The 17,620-nt window shown below is 37.8% G+C and overlaps 1 protein-coding gene across 6 annotated transcripts in view; it reads left to right on the top strand.

Moving 5' to 3' along the window:
- The first annotated feature begins 2,994 nt into the window (after window positions 1-2,994).
- eps8a (epidermal growth factor receptor pathway substrate 8a) overlaps window positions 2,995-17,620 on the top strand; it is a 65,678-nt gene continuing 51,052 nt past the window's right edge. For 3 of the 6 annotated variants that reach the window (XM_038707972.1, XM_038707968.1, XM_038707967.1), the window contains exon 1: window positions 2,996-3,260. The gene's annotated coding sequence lies outside the window, so the exon portion shown is untranslated. Of the gene's footprint in view, window positions 3,261-17,620 lie in introns of all 6 variants that reach the window. The other 3 variants (XM_038707970.1, XM_038707969.1, XM_038707971.1) reach the window with 2 other exon arrangements.

Genomic DNA, 17,620 nt, shown 5'->3' with positions numbered 1-17,620 from the left:
AACACTGCTGCACCTCAATAACAAATAAAAAGGATTAAATGTCTCAGTAATAATAAAGAACTGAATTTAATTTGAGCTTCTGGCAATGTAAAATGTAATTGATTATCTGTGTATTTTGCATTTTTGTTACTGTAGTGAACTATGCATAAATAAAAAAAATACAGAATGAATAATAATAATAATAAAAAGAATGATGAATAATAAATAATAAAACAATAAATAATGAAAAATAAACATAATGTATAATAAAAAAAATGAATGATGAATAATAAAACACAGTAAATAATGAAAAATAAACAATGAATAATAAGAAAAAAAAATACTAATAAAACATAAAAAAACACAATGAATAAAACAAAATGAATGATGAATAATAAAACAATAAATAATGAAAAAAACATAATGAATAATAATAAAAAATGACTTATGAATAATAAAAAATAAAAACATAATGAATAATAATTGAAAAAATGAATGATGAATAATAAAACAATAATGAAAAATAAACATAATGAATAATAATAAAAAAATGAATGATGAATAATAAGAAAAAAACAAAACATAATGGATAATAAGAAAAAAACAAAAAACATAATGAATAATAAGAAAAAAAAACATAATGAATAATGAGAAAAAAACAAAACATAATGAATAATAAGAAAAAAAACATAATGAATAATAAGAAAAAAACAAAAAACATAATGAATAATGAGAAAAAATAAAGAACAAAATGAATAATAACAAAAAAATATATAAAATTTGCAGTAGTATTTGATGCCATTCCATCAGAAACAATAATGTTTTTTTTTTTTGAAATACAGACCTCCACATACTTCTGTCTCCCTTCCCAATCCAGTCAGGTCCCAGTTGTAAAACAAGACCAGAACACGAGGGCAAACCAAAACTACAACGTAACACAGGAAACAACTAAAAACACACCCAACCAACACAAAACCATGTTAGAAAGCGAGAACAAGGGGTCTTGACCAAGCCTCCATATATGACTTGTCTGGAACGCAGCAATAGTTTAAGGAGGAGGATTTTTACCATAAAGGAACTCTTCATCCTGCAGTTAATCACCAACATACAAAGTCACCACATCTGGTGGTTTTCACCGGACTGGAAGGGGATGAAAAACTGTCTGACACATGTTTAGGAGGGGGAAAAAGTACAATAAAAAAGTGCAATATTACATATAAAAAGGTGCATAAAATGGAAATACTCAAGTAAAGCACAAGTACTTCTAGTATAGTACTTGAGTAAATGTACTTTGTTCCCACCTCAGACTGAAGACAAATGTCATTAGCATCCTGTAGTGTGTGAGTTGACCAGCAGGGGGCGTCCTAACCTCCATGCTCTTTACACAGAGAAGAGTTGTTTTCTTGTCCCTGAGTTTTGACTGGAAGGCACTCACCTCCTTCAAACCTGTGATTATAAATCACAAATATGTGTAATTAATCCAGCTATTGTTTTACTTTGCTGTGAGCAAGTTAGCACAGCATAAGTCTGATCAATCCGAACTCCATTCAGAAAACAAGCACTTTAGAAATTGTTGTCCTGCTGTCTTTCTCACAGACCTGACAAAGCATGAATTCATGTTTCACAAATTTGCATCATCTTGAACTTATTCCGGCATCATTTTGATCCATTGATTGCAATGAAATCACAGCAAAATGTTTATTTTGGGGTCATACCGCTGTAATTATCGCAGGTTGTATGTGAAGTCTACAGATGAGTAGTGCAGCGATCAAACCTACAGGTGAAAAGTGACACAAAGATAAAAATCACGTTTTTCTGAATGCACAGTTTGGCCAGTGGCTCTCTGTGATTAAAAGATTCGTATAACTTTAATTTTATATCATTTTATTTATAGAAAAACATGAAATCACATCATGTGGAATAAAAAAAACATAAAATTGAGATCAGTTTAAAATGTAGATTGTTCCACATCTCATGGCTGAATTACATCACCTATTCTGTGTGTATTTATTCATGTATTTAATATTGAACCCTCTTGGTCTCCATACATGTCGGTCTCATGTTTGAACAAGTGCACAAGTCACTTTTGTCTCACTAGGATGTAATTTATTAGTGAAATATTTGTCTTTACTTTTTCCTTCCTTTGTTGGAATTTTTGTGGAGCTTTCATAAATTTCACGCTCAAGAATTCAGACACTCAAATGAAAATAGTGGCGAGTAAATGTTGCTCACAACGAAGCAAATAGGAAGCGATTTTGAACGCAGCTCATGTCTAAGAAGGTTTTTAAAATACATACATTCTTCCTACTTTTACTCTAATACTTATCAGAGGCAAATACTACATACTACGATAGTCTGATTTACTTTGCAGATTAATAATACAAAATATAATTAATAAATAATTTCTGATGTTAGTACTGACAACAAGGTAATTCAAAGTGCTTTACATAAAACATAAAAGCAACAGGAAAATATAAAAAAGTTTAAAAGCAACATAGGGAAATTGAAAAAATATACATTAATATAAAATAAAAGTTACAGTGCAGTGAACAATCAGGATGAATTTCAAAAACTATCAGTATTAAACAATGTATACATATATATAAAAATACAGAAAGTAATTAAAAGGAGCTTCATTTTTACCAATGTCAGAGGAGCAGGAGAATATTGATAAAAATGATCCTGTTATTTAGGAAAAACAAATTGCTAGCATTGGAAAATGGAGTGAATAAAATGAAGAGAATGAATTAGGTCTTCCGTAGTAATCCAATAATATTACATATTATTCTGAAATAGGTCATTCTGCATCATGAAGTAGGCTACTTTTGGTAAGCTCATGCTTTTACTTTGAAAGATTGTGAATGCAGGGTTTTTACTTACAGAATATTTCTATTAACTGAAGCAAAATATCTAAGTACTTCTTCTGTGTATAAGTACATGTTGTGGTGTGTAACTTGGATACCGAATGGGGCGTGTCCACTGAAGGCAGCTGGTGTTGCCTGCCAGTCATCACTCAGGGCTGAAACCTCCCGGCTCTCTGCAGGTTGTGCTGCTGCTGCAGCAGCTTTCTCACATAATTCAAAGTCAAGTGTAGTTTTATACAAGTGGCTTCTCCGGAGCAAACAACAACTTCTGCAGCCGGACAGGAGTTCAGATTGTCGGATATAAAGAGTTCCGAGGAGGCGGAACAACCCGCCTGGTCGGGAGATATAAGCGCTTATTTTTTTGTGCCATGTTTTTCTAACGTTACACGGATTATTTGATGAAGCCCACACCTGCAGGTAAGCTGCTTTTAATGATTCCACTTCACATTCCTCCCTCAGCTCCGCCCGGAGACAAACATTTCTCTCGGTCGCACGAACCGCAGGTCATTAACAAAAACCCGCAGATGTTTTATTTAACTATCTGCTCAAATCGGGAAAAAATGAATATATAATGATTTTATGAGCTCGTGGTTCAGACTTCACAGAAAATGTAAATGCAAACCGAGGCAACATGATCTGCCCTCCTCGGCTCTGTAGAAGGAAAGGTGGCCCTTCGGTTCTTGTAAGCGGAGAACACCCGCACCGGACTGCATTGGGAATTTCACATTAAATGATTCCGTAGATATTTACAGTCAGATACACACGAAAAAACATCATTTAACTAAGTATCGAGATCACATCTTCGTTTCGGCATACATCAATCGCACACAAATGTGTTCAATTCATTTATATTCAACTTTTATTACCACTTCTCATGTGATTTCTTGCAAAGAATTGAGCGTTGCGTAGTGGTAGGCGATAGCGAGTACTGTGAACCAAAACGAAGGTTTTACTAAGCAATTTATTGAAAATGTAGTTCCTAATGGTGGCTCATATATGCCGAAATTACTAATGGTATTCAAAACAGCTCCTTACAACCCTGTGAACGTCCAGGCCAACGTGTATACTTACTGAAACACGAGTTCACCTTAAATCGCCAGAATTTTGAATGGGATTTGGCGCTCTAGTGTGTTTTGTGAGACAAATGAATGCCAAGGGCAGGTCCTCGTTTCGCATAGTGACCCAGACTTTGTCACTGACAGAAAAACCGCTGAATGAAAGACAGAAGGGAACCAGCCGAGCTAACGCTGTCGCACAGGTATGCGCGTGTGTGAAGCAGCCCGGGCAACAGGCGGTCTGTCCCCGCCCGTGTGTCCGGGGCTGCCCGGTGTGTCGGTCCCTTTTGTTTGGCTTGGCCTGAGTGGAGTCCGGTTGCCGGGGTTGGCAGAGATATCACGGCTCCGTATTGTTCCAGCCGGGGTTACCGGAAGGTCTCCGCGGTGTCCTTTTTATCTCCTAACAAACGGTTCCTGTTATCTTTGACTTCAGCTGCCATTTCTGACCTGACGGGCTCGAGCTCACCTGGGAAAAACAAACATGTAGCCTCGTATAATGTTTTAATTCAATCTTTTATTCCCCTAAAAGCGGACCCACATTGATATAGTGTCAAGTCTAAAGCCGGATAGACAGTGTCCTCCTGAGAGACAGGTGTAAAGTGGCTGCAGCAGCTCATTGGCTCTCCCTCAGGTCACCTGTGCAGGTGTCTCAGGTGAGAGAACCATATTTACATTATACACAACCAGCCTCAGTTTGTGTAAACAGCTTATAAATTTTAGACATTTGCATTCAAGTCACAGATATTGCCTGTTCTTTAAAAATATGTCATTATATATTTAAAAACTTTGACCAAGCAGGACTTTGTGACAAAGCTTGGAAATAATTTCAGGAGGTCATGAGTCCGAGACATTTTCACTGCATTGCTAGGCACTGAAATTCATAGGTCAGTTGTTTTATTTATATAAATATAAATAGTTGTGTGACGATACACTTGGGTTCACGAGGATGAGAAGATATTTCAACACTATATTTGAGAAATATGTGACTGGAAAAAAAATCTTTTGTTCTCCTGAAGGTCACAAAATGGAAAATGACGCAGGTGCATTTAAAAATGTTTCAACTTGTCATCTTGTAATGACGTTCTACTTTCTGGGTGTGAATTATCACAAATCAAACATCATATCTGATAACTTCCAATCGGCGCTGTGTGTGTGTGACCTTCTAACTGAACTCCCCTCAACAAAGTAAACATAAATTAAAAACAGTATAAAATCTGGCCTTTCAGTGTTTCCTGGTGCGGTTGATTTTTAGCTGAGTTTTTATACAGCGGGGGCCCAAAATGCCGCCACACAAATGATTTAAAATCCCCCGCTCTCCCAGTCTGCATGTCGACGTGTCCTTGGCCAACATAATGAACCCTGAATTGCTGCCGTCGGTGTGTGAATGTGGATAAATGAGTTAATTTGCGTTTCTGATGAGCTGCACTGCCCGATACTGACTCGAATAGCTGGATCGGGTATCGTGTCAAGGGGTCGAGCGACCTGTTGGGTTATTTTACACGTGTATTTACTACGTGATGCGTCAGCAGTGCTCTGGTAGTCCCAAAGGTTCTGCTGCAAGAGCAACCGGAGCATTTTGTTTTGCAAAGTAAGGAAGCAGAGTTTAAGTCGCCTCACACGTTACTGCCTGACTGCTGTTAGCTGTTTTTTTCTGGAGGTCAAAGGTCGTCAGGCTCTTCAAGTGAACACTTGAAGGACCTTTGAGCCGAATGTTGTGCAACCTGAAATGTTTTCTGTAGCTTTGTCCCGTTTTAGGAGCTTCCTGTCAGATAGTGAAGGATTAAAGTCCACAGCTGGTCCTGGATCTGTTGGGACTCTGGTCTTCATGGGAAACGACTATTTCTGGATGTTTGCCGGCCCGAAGGTCTCTGCTGCTCTTAGTAACCACTGATGGAGGAAGGTTTCAGATTCTGAACTGAACTAAAAATATGTGGAGGGAAAAAACTCGACTTCATGTCAAAGATCAGTTATTTCTTTCTTTATTTAGAGAGTAGCCAGAAAAATGTTAACTTGAATAAACTTTACACCGCTAGGCTTTAACCACGACTACAGATCCTTTCTCCCCCAAACACAGATCTGTAATCATGAGAATAAACCTAATATACAGACTCTCTACATGCACCATTTACGCTTTCTGCTGGGAAAAACTAACAAACCAACGAGTAACTCTTTATGCACACGTTACTACAAATAATTAAACAAATGTATGCATGAATGTGCAAGACAGAAAACAAACAAATCTGAATAAACAAAACAATAAATTGCAAACGAGATGAGTGAAAAGACAGATTGTTCTAATAAACAAAAGCTTTAAATAACTTCTTATGTCAGGGTTTCTCTCGGCTCACACTGATCCCAGCGCCATCAAACACGTCATTTAATAATAATTAAATGACTGAAGAAAATGACAGTTATCATGTTCAAGCATGTTTAAAAGAAAATCAGCATGAACTCAAACACTAAAGCTAATGTGTTGATATACAGATTTGACAGCAAGCTGTTTAAAGCTGCTCTCATGTGTAGTTCAGGGTCCTCTGCAGCTGGTGGGAACTCTTGCATATCAGATGTTTACCTTTTGAGCAGAGTCCCAGTAACACCTGTTAGATTAATCACCAACTATTTTTATTATCGTCTTGAGTCATAGTTTAAAAGAAAAAAACGTCTAAATTCTCTGATTCCAGCTTCTTAAATGTGAATATTTCCTGGTTTCCTCTGTGACAGTAAAGATTGAATATCTTTGGGACAAAACAAGACGTTTAAGGACGCCATCTAACATATTCTGACTTTTTATAGATCAAACGACTGATCGATTAACGCAGAAAATAAGTGACGGATTAATCGGTAGTGAAATAACCGTTAGTTGCAGCTCTACTTACCTAAACTGGTGGATTCACTTCTACTGCTAGTAATACTAATACTAACACTACTACACCACAACATACTACTACTACAACATAACATACTACTACAACATAACATACTACTACAACATAACATACTCCTACAACATAACATACTACTACAACATAACATACTACTACAACATAACATACTACTACAACATAACATACTCCTACTCCACCAACATAACATACTCCTACAACATAACATACTCCTACAACATAACATACTCCTACAACATAACATACTACTACTCCTACAACATAACATACTACTACAACATAACATACTACTACAACATAACATACTACTACAACATAACATACTACTACAACATAACATACTACTACTCCACCAACATAACATACTACTCCACCAACATAACATACTACTACAACATAACATACTACTACAACATAACATACTACTACAACATAACATACTACTACAACATAACATACTACTACAACATAACATACTACTACAACATAACATACTACTACTCCACCAACATAACATACTACTACAACATAACATACTACTACAACATAACATACTACTACTCCACCAACATAACATACTCCTACAACATAACATACTCCTACAACATAACATACTCCACCAACATAACATACTACTACTCCACCAACATAACATACTACTACAACATAACATACTACTACAACATAACATACTACTACAACATAACATACTACTACAACATAACATACTCCACCAACATAACATACTACTACAACATAACATACTACTACAACATAACATACTACTACAACATAACATACTACTACAACATAACATACTACTACAACATAACATACTACTACAACATAACATACTACTACAACATAACATACTACTACAACATAACATACTACTACAACATAACATACTACTACTCCACCAACATAACATACTACTACTCCACCAACATACTACTACTCCACCAACATAACATACTACTACAACATAACATACTACTACAACATAACATACTACTACTCCACCAACATAACATACTACTACTCCACCAACATAACATACTACTACTACAACATAACATACTACTACTCCACCAACATAACATACTACTACAACATAACATACTACTACAACATAACATACTCCTACAACATAACATACTCCTACAACATAACATACTCCTACAACATAACATACTACTACAACATAACATACTCCTACTCCACCAACATAACATACTCCACCAACATAACATACTCCACCAACATAACATACTCCACCAACATAACATACTCCTACAACATAACATACTCCTACAACATAACATACTCCTACAACATAACATACTCCTACAACATAACATACTACTACAACATAACATACTACTACAACATAACATACTACTACAACATAACATACTACTACAACATAACATACTACTACAACATAACATACTACTACTCCACCAACATAACATACTACTCCACCAACATAACATACTACTACAACATAACATACTACTACAACATAACATACTACTACAACATAACATACTACTACAACATAACATACTCCTACAACATAACATACTCCTACAACATAACATACTCCTACAACATAACATAATCCTACAACATAACATACTACTACAACATAACATACTCCTACTCCACCAACATAACATACTCCTACTCCACCAACATAACATACTACTACAACATAACATACTACTACAACATAACATACTACTACTACTACAACATAACATAACATACTCCTACTACAACATAACATACTACTACTACAACATAACATACTACTACACCATAACATACTACTACTACAACATAACATACTACTACTACACCATAACATACTACTACTACACCATAACATACTACTACTACACCATAACATACTACTACTACACCACCATAACGTACTACTACTCCACCATAACGTACTACTACTCCACCATAACGTACTACTACTCCACCATAACGTACTACTACTCCACTCCACCATAACGTACTACTACTCCACTCCACCATAACTACTACTCCACTCCACCATAACGTACTACTACTCCACTCCACCATAACGTACTACTACTCCACCATAACGTACTACTACTCCACCATAACGTACTACTACTCCACCATAACGTACTACTACTCCACCATAACGTACTACTACTACTACTCCACCATAACATACTACTACTACTACTCCACCATAACATACTACTACTACTACTCCACCATAACGTACTACTACTCCACCATAACGTACTACTACTCCACCATAACGTAGTTTAAAGGCATTCATAAACAAACAGAAAAACTTACTCTGGTATTTATTATATAAGTAAAAAGTCCTGAAACTAATTAGTATTACTGATTTAATCTGTTGTGTTTTAAAAAAAAGTTTTCTATTGATTTGTCCATAAAAGGTAGACAAAGGTAGTAAAAATAGTACGACATACAGTCTCTGTGGCCTGGTGATGTCACTGGGCGGCTCCTGGGAGCCCGTCCTGTTTGTGGTGTTGGTTACCATGAGGACGGCGTGATATAACCTTACCTGCCAGGTGCTGCTGGTGCGGCTGGAGGAGGGCGTGCAGGATTATGGGCCTGAAACAGGAAACTGGAGCTGATCTGGACGGGAGTCGAGTTTCACAGCTCAAAGGGGGGGGGGGATCACTATTCATTGATCTGTCTCAATAAAGTTTGGGTGTGTGTGCTGCTCTGACACCAGAGCATGGACGAGAAAACGTGCCACTGACCTCTGATCAGCTTCGATCGCTACCGACGGGCAGCGAAGTGTCGAGACGCCAGCTTTTGACATTTTACTGTGAAGGATCGATAAAGTTTGACCTTCTCCATTCAGTTAAAGAAAAAGTGGCGTTCCTGAAAACACTGCAAACATTCAGTCCTTCAGCAGGTCGTTGATTCTTTTTAAAGCAGGAACATCAAAAATACTGATCAGCTTATTGATCCTGATCATATTCTGTTACTTTTACTCCAAATTAGAGCCTGAACGAGACACATGTTTATATTCTAATATCCAGTAATGATCGTTAGACACGCTGTGATTGGTTGGTTGTTCAGAGGCATGCAGTTTATTCAGCTTATTATGATTATTTATAGATAGATATCTGACATGTATTTGTATTAATGCTCTGGTTTTCTCTCTGAAATGTGATTCAATTTGGTGCAAAAAGCAACAGGGAGCACAAAAAAAGGCAGATTGTTTTCAGGTAATTAGCAGAGATCCAGTATCAGCGTTTGATTACATGTCAGAGCTTCACTGGGTTTAGTGTCATTTTAACAAGGCTGAGTGGACGTTTGTTAATCCTGACTGTGTTTTTATTCAAGAGGTCAGGCCGCTTGTTTTCACGCTGCAGCTCAGCGTTTTCTCTGCTAATCTCTAAAAGAGTTTTTATTTTCCTGCCGAGGATAAAAACTGACAGATAAAACAACAGAAACTGGAGGAACTAAAGCCTGAAGGTTTTCTCATGAAGTCTTGTGTGTTAGACGAACTGATTGTAGTTTTATCTGACTGATTTCTTTTTGTGTAAAGTTCAAATATGACGCTAGAGTTTCTATCTCGGAGGAACTTGACGTTTCGACCTTGTGTGTCTGAGCATAGTTTTTTTTTTTTTTTTTTTTTTTTTTTTTTTTTTGGTCGATTAATTACACATGTTTACTGTTTTATTTTAATTAAAATTTTTATATATTATTTTTTAACACACACATTTACAGTTTTTTAATTTATTTTTTTATTTATCTGATGAACCATATGAATTAAATTCACAACAAACACACAAATTTTTATATTTTATAAATTTTTATTTAGAGCTGGACAATAATAATAATTATTGCAATATAATTTTTTTTCAATAACAATATAACAAATATTCAATAAATTTTTTTATTCACTTGAATCATACATGAATTAGGACTTAATTTTTGTTATTAAGATCCTTATTCTGTTGAGGAAAAAGGGCTGAAAAAGGTTTTACTCAATTTTACTTAAAGATATTTGTTGACAAAGATTTTATCAAATATTTTGAATGTTCTATCTCAGATTTGTGATGTGATCCACTGTTTGGCATCAAGTGTTGACCATAAAGAAAAGTTTAAACCACAATTAAGCAAGCAAAAATCAGCCTTTAAACTTGAAAGAAAAATGTATTTGATACTTATCGTGATAATTATCGATATCAAAAGATGTGAAACTTTTTATCATGATAACAATTTTTGACCGTATCGTCCAGCACTATTTTTATTATATTTTTTGACACAAACACACACTTTTACTGGTTTTCTTACTTTATTTAATGAAATGTAGGAAATAATTGTTCTTTTGTAATTTATTTGTAGTTCTGGCAGTATTGTTGTTTTACATTTATGCCAGTAAAGCTAAATTGAATTGAATAAGCTGATGTGTAGGAGTGTTGCTCTGACGTCGGGGATGAAATTCAATCAATCACAAATAATTCATCCAAAGTCAAATAGAGTTTCCTGTGAAACCTTTTTTAAAGCTGCAATCAATCATTTAGTCGATCAGCAGTAAATTAATCTGCAGCTATTTTTATTATCAAGTCAATGTTTTAGTAATTATTTTAAGCAGCTTTAATTAAAATTAGCTGCTTCCAGATGTTTCAATGTGAGGATTTGATGCTTGTCTTTGTTATAAACCTTAATTATAAATCCGACATTCTTTACTTCACATACTTCATTTACAGCCCTACTTTATTTGAAACAAGCTTATATCAGACCCAGACATTTATTATTATTATTATTATTATTATTATTATTATTATTATTATTATAGTTTATTACTTTCCTCTGTTCAAATGTGGTGATAAATTCAGTTTAATGTCCATTTTCTCCTGGACGCTAACAGGAGCTCGCCAGCGATGGAAAATACTGTAAATGTGTTTAATAACACTTGATCTTTATTTATTTGCGCCTCAGTCCATGTGTGAATACCAGTATCTGTTTGTGGGATTCAGACGCCGAGGTCCTGTTAGGCCACGTTGACCTTTGTACCCGTTTGTACCTGCGTCTGTTCCTGCAGATATTCACTCTGTAAACATTACAGTCAGACAGGAAGTTCTCCTGAGCTCTGATCCGAACTTCTCTGTGGGCTGCCTGAGCACCTGTACCCGCCCCACTTACAGTACAGACACAGATTGTAGTTCTGGTTTGTGGGTCACAGCTGACTGGATCAGACTCTGGTTCAGTTGGCGTTTCTGGTTTGGTGCAGGGACGTTTGTGTTCTCGCAGGATTTCATGGTGGTTTCTTAGTCATGTGCCTCCCTGTTGACAGGAAACTGTATTTATTGTGGCTGCTTGTGAGGGTTGTTGCAGCCACCTGTGCATGATGAGCGATAAGGCCCACATCATGTCCCGGTGGATGTTATTTATATCACGGTAGCAGTGTATGGATGGGATACTACCACATCAGCAGAGCAGTAACGCAGGTGTTCAGCTGATTATCCACCTGTCATTCATCGTAACGTACAAAGCTGCTTTCAAACCTGAGTGAATTTAAAAAGTTAGGTCGCTTTCTGTAAGATCAATAATGGATCTGAATATGTAGTACTTTTTACTTTTGATACTTGAGTACTTTTAAAACCAGGTACTTTTTTACTTGAGTAATATTTTACTGTGGCATCTTTAGTAATGTAGGACAATTGAGCACTTTTAGTAGCTTTATGGAGGAAGAACTGTTTCCACATTTACCTTCAAACACATTATTTGCAGAAGGTTTTGCTTCAACAGGAAATAATTTAAAGTCAGTGATGAATCATGCATTTTTAATAAAACATTAAAATCTCAAACTACATTTTGCATTTGGTCACAAATCTTCCTGTGATCCTGTTGGGACGGACAGGAACTAATATTACGAATGAACCTCAAACAGACGCTCCACCTATCGGAGGAGAAGTCATAAACTCTGGAACTTTAATGCTCTCGCTTTAGATAAAAAAACTTTATTGATCCCTGTGGTTGACGTGGGTGTTATCCGCTGTAAACGGCACCACAGCTATAATTATAAATATAATCACCAGCCAATATTTACATAGTAACTGGACAAGCTCCACATTAATGCATCAACAATTATAATCCAATGACATAATTTACATTATTCTTGTAATTTTTGGTACTTTAAAGGGGCTATATGTAAGTTTTTCAATGAAATAAATCTAATTTTCATTGCCTTATTGTCAATGGGCTCAAAACTCACTCAGAAATGAAGCACACGCCTGTTTTCACGTTAGCTTGCAGGCTAACACCGAGCAGTTGCTAACGTTATCTGGTGCAAAGTTATATAACGTTAGCTTTCCACATTACTTTACCAACAAACGTGACCATGTTACTATCATGTGTACCACTGTTGATTTAGCCTGCAAGAAAGGCTGTAACGGTAAAAAGCAAACATGGAGCGATTTGTTTCCTAACGTTAGCCTATAGCGATGCAGCCAGGAGCAGCCAGCTAACGCTACAGTGGCTCGGACCTGCCGCTGTTTGCTTCGTAACATTCAGTTTATGTTTATTGTGGTTTTTATATACAGTCTATGGGTTTTACCAATAACGTTACTCAGGTACACAGCTTCTCCACCTCAGTCGCTCTAACGTGACCCACATAACATAAAACACTGCAACAAAACGGGGACAACAACCCAAAGGAAGGAAGAGCCATCCACTGACACTAGTTACAGTAAAGTTACTGCGGTCTTATTATTATAAAGTGTGACACAGTCTCATTATAATATTCAGTGAATGAAAGGTACGGCGCCGGTGTTGTTCTGCCTCTGAGACGGGAACGTCCAAGTAACAGAAGCTGAACATGTCTGAGTGAAAAGCCACAGCCTGCATGCCGGTGATCCTGCGTTTATTTCTGTATGAAAGTGGTTGTGTTTCGGATTCTGCTCGTTCATGACTTCAAGCGAGCACGAGTATGAGGACACACTTGGTTGCAATCTTAGAACTGCACCGCTAGTGGCTGCTGGAAAATGCATAATGCCCCTTTAAGTATGTTTTGATGCCAGCGCTGTTGTACTTATGTAATGCAAGGCAGGTTTATCTGTACAGCACGTTTCAGCAAAAAGGCACTTGAACGTTTTAAAACAATAACGTTAATTATCGCGATATCATCTTCCTCTATAGTAAAACAAATGTTCCATAAATGTCACAAATCAATTTTCCGCCACATTGATGAGTGTCGGATGGGTTTTTTTGGTTTTATTGTGATAATATTTTATTATTTAGATAATAACGGTTGATCAAATTATTGTTTCTTTATTGACTTGTACTTATTGAGCTTTGATTTTAGCAAATACAAAGACTCATATTAATAATCAAACCCCCACCTCAAGGGGAAAAAACAAACAAAAAAACAAGAGATCTAAAACAACCAAACAGTAACCACATAACGTAAATGAGATATTAGACAGCACAGCGCTCTTAGAGGTTTCATCAAGTTGCATCTGCATTCCTTAGGAATATTTCACCTTCAAGTTTCCTAAGACTCCCCGAGTTCGCAGTTCCTCAAATGAAAGAAAGGGATTCCATCGATCTATCTATCGAGAGCGCAATTGTAAGATTGTCAGATAATTGACTAATTAATATTATTATTATTATTATTATTATGAGAATAATAAACTATATTTAATAAACAACTCTTTCTTGCTATAAGTCCTCAAACTAGTTACACCATACAAACAAAATGTATGCAATCTGCAGTAGACAGACTTGATATAAAACAGACAATGTGTTTTTATACACTCCTCAAAAAAATAAAGGGAACACTAAAATAACACATCCTAGATCAGAATGAATGAAATAATCTCATTAAATACTCCTTTCTTCACATAGTTGAATGTGCTGACAACAAAATCACACAAAATGATCAATGGAAATCAAATTTATGAACCCATGGAGGTCTGGATTTGGAGTCACACTCAAAATCAAAGTGGAAAACCAAACTACAGGCCTTAAAACAAGTCAAAATGAGGCTCAGTAGTGTTTGTGGCCTCCACGCCAGCATGTGGTCTCACAAGGGGTCTGAGGATCTCATCTCGGTACCTAATGGCGGTCAAGCTACCTCTGGCGAGCACATGGAGGGCTGTGCGGCCCCCCCAAAGAAATGCCACCCCACACCATTACTGACCCACCGCCAAACCGGTCATGGTGGAGGATGTTGCAGGCAGCAGAACGTTCTCCACGGCGTCTCCAGACTCTGTCACGTCTGTCACATGTGCTCAGTGTGAACCTGCTTTCATCTGTGAAGAGCACAGGGCGCCAGTGGCGAATTTGCCAATCTTGGTGTTCTCTGGCAAACGTCCTGCACGGTGTTGGGCTGTAAGCACAACCCCCACCTGTGGACGTCGGGCCCTCGTACCACCCTCATGGAGTCTGTTTCTGACCGTTTGAGCAGACACATGCACATTTGTGGCCTGCTGGAGGTCATTTTGCAGGGCTCTGGCAGTGCTCCTCCTGCTCCTCCTCGCACAAAGGCGGAGGTAGCGGTCCTGCTGCTGGGTTGTCGCCCTCCTACGGCCTCCTCCACGTCTCCTGATGTACTGGCCTGTCTCCTGGTGGCGCCTCCGTGCTCTGGACGCTACGCTGACAGACACAGCAAACCTTCTTGCCACAGCTCGCATTGATGTGCCATCCTGGATGAGCTGCACTACCTGAGCCACTTGTGTGGGTTGTAGACTCCGTCTCATGCTACCACTAGAGTGAGAGCACCGCCAAAACATCAGCCAGGAAGCACAGGAACTGAGAAGTGGTCTGAGGTCACCACCTGCAGAACCACTCCTTTATTGGGGGTGTCTTGCTAATTGCCTATAATTTCCACCTGTTGTCTTTTCCATTTGCACAACATGTGAAACTGATTGTCAATCAGTGTTGCTTCCTAAGTGGACAGTTTGATTTCACAGGTGTGTGACTGACTTGGAGTTACATTGTGTTGTTTAAGTGTTCCCTTTATTTTTTTGAGCAGTGTATTATTAAAGATTGTTTTGTGTGTTTTATGAAAGTTAATGCTAATAATAGTTTAAAATTTAAAATTGACATATTGAAGCTAAATCGTCGTTTTGGACTGTGGTGTCTCTTTAATCCTGGATACATTCTTCAGGTGTCAGTAGGCAGATTGTCTTCATGAGTCCATGACTGGACCGAGATTTCTGGCTTGTGTTTGTGTTTTTTAACATTTAACCAATAGGAGCTGAGCTCTGACTTTTAATCGTTCTTCCTCGGCTCCAAAAACAAGTTTGATCTTTGTCAGATTTTTGAGTATTTTTACGCTGTGGTACTTTTAGTGGGAGTTTTAGTGTCTAAACCATCAACAGGACGTGAACCTCGGACGCACCAGTTATTTGGGACCCAAACTTCCTGGATGCTAAATCTGTTCCCTCAGTAAATAAGTTTTAAGTAGCCTCAGAGGTTTCAGGCCTCAGAAAGAAAACGAAGTTTTTCTGTCCGGTCGAGCATGTTGAGGAGCTTTAAGTGTGCCAACTGTCAGCTGGTCTATAAGCCCCGCCCCTTTGTCCCTGCCCCCCCCACCTGTCCATAATGAGTCATTAATTAGAGGCTTAAACTTTCCACAACAAGCTGCTGCAGCAAATCCGGGTCCTGCAGAGACCTGGATCCTCAGTAATCTGCCACACATGAAGCCTGGACTTTACCTGAGAGGCTGTGGAGGTTTATTACTGCTGGATCCTCATACGGGTAGGCTGTATTTATATAATACTCATGTAGTGTATTAATACTACAGGGAATCCAGCACTTTTCTGTTGACAACATTCTTATAAATGTATAAAACATATTAGATTCTTTCAGGAATAAAATGAAAATGTCCTGGATTTATTTTCCTCGTCGTCACTTTGCCAACATTTATCAACCTGGAGACGTGTTACTACGACATGTACATTAATAGGATGGAAAAAAACTAGGAACTAACATACAAACACGAACACCCTGAAAAGTAGACAAAATTAATCTCATCACAGCGCGAGAAAGTGGGTCATGGTGTTTTCAGCAGATCCTGAAGCAGGCAGGACTCCTCAGAGGGAGCTCGTCGGCTCACAGAGCTGCTCAGCAGGCCTGTTCTGGTCTGCGTGAGTGCAGAGCTGTGCCTTTTATTTCAGGTTACTGCTGCTTTGCATTTAAAGCCTTTATTGTGAAACAGCTACAGGAAGTGCAGCGTGCAACATGTCTACACGAGAGATCTGGAGAAAAGGCTGGTCCTTTTTATTTATATCAGTCTAGCAAAAGAAAATTATGTCAGACTTGGTTATTAAACTTTCTATATTGGTGGTAAAATAAAAGGTTTCACCTCCGCACTGTTGGAGAAAGTTTTTAATCTGCACGGCCGCAACATGTTTCGTCTTCGTCTCACTGAAGGACGGTTCTCGCTCTGAAATCTCGTGAGAGGCGAGTTGTTGCAGGACGACGGCGCTAAATGACGAGGGAGAGGAGTTTGTTTTGTACGTAGAGGAACTGCTAACAAAGCTTTTTATTTCCTAACGTTTCTCCAACACAGCAAACCCCTCTCTCCAACTCTGACGCACACGTTTCCCCCGCCGTCTTCCTGCAACAGCTCGCCTCTCACCAGATTTTGTGGACGCCATTTTGACGGGTGCAGTCACGAATATGTTTCAGCCGCTGCAGCTGAAGCATCTACTGCACAGATGCACGCAAAACTCTTGTACCTACGAGTCAAGTTGCCACCAGCATGTGTGAAAATAGGTTTAAAAACACAGACGTGATCCTTTAACGCAGTAACTTTCCTTTAAAGAGCCCCGAT

The sequence above is a fragment of the Micropterus salmoides genome, unplaced genomic scaffold (assembly GCF_014851395.1).
Source record: "Micropterus salmoides isolate LMB-PRFRI ecotype aquatic unplaced genomic scaffold, ASM1485139v1 Ms_hic_scaffold_9, whole genome shotgun sequence".
Lineage (NCBI taxonomy): Eukaryota > Metazoa > Chordata > Actinopteri > Centrarchiformes > Centrarchidae > Micropterus > Micropterus salmoides.
Note: the sequence above shows the minus strand (reverse complement) of the source record. Positions and strands in the feature narration are given on the sequence as shown.